Source organism: Papaver somniferum, chromosome 4, assembly GCF_003573695.1.
Source record: "Papaver somniferum cultivar HN1 chromosome 4, ASM357369v1, whole genome shotgun sequence".
NCBI classification, from domain to species: Eukaryota; Viridiplantae; Streptophyta; class Magnoliopsida; order Ranunculales; family Papaveraceae; genus Papaver; species Papaver somniferum.
Window position 1 is genome coordinate 110830679 of NC_039361.1, and position 631 is coordinate 110831309.

Below are 631 nucleotides of genomic sequence, written 5' to 3' on the forward strand. Positions count from 1 at the left end.
TTAACTTGCAAATCAAGTTAGGTTTAGGTTTTTTCTTATAAAACGAGTTTTGTTTCTTGTAAAACAATTAAACACAAAAAAGTAATTTTTTTCCATAAATAAAACTCTTAAATAAATTATTTATCAAGTTAAAAACTTGCAAAAAAATAATTTCAAGTAGACACGTACTTGGTGCTTGGTACACGCGCATGGGCATGGGTCGAAACATGTGTCCAGGATAAGACTGCCCGATATAACTTGTATTAGCACAATACAAGTTACCCACTCTTAAACTCAGCAAGGGGATGGAAGTAAAACGCCGCACGAAAATAAAAGCAAGAAGATGAAGAAAAGTAGACCTAGAGATGGTCGCTGCTTGTGTGTTTTGAAAAGAGATTTTCGAGTTGTATTTATAGGAAAATTAACTTGCAAATCAAGTTAGGTTTAGGTTTTTTTTATAAAACGAGTTTTGTTTCTTGTAAAACAATTAAACACAAAAAAGGAATTTTTTCCATAAATAAAACTCTTAAATAAATTATTTATCAAGTTAAAAACCTGCAAAAAATAATTTCAAGTAGACACAGACTTGGTGCTTGGTACACGCGCATGGGCATGGGTCGAAACATGTGTCCAAGATAAGACTGTCCGATAT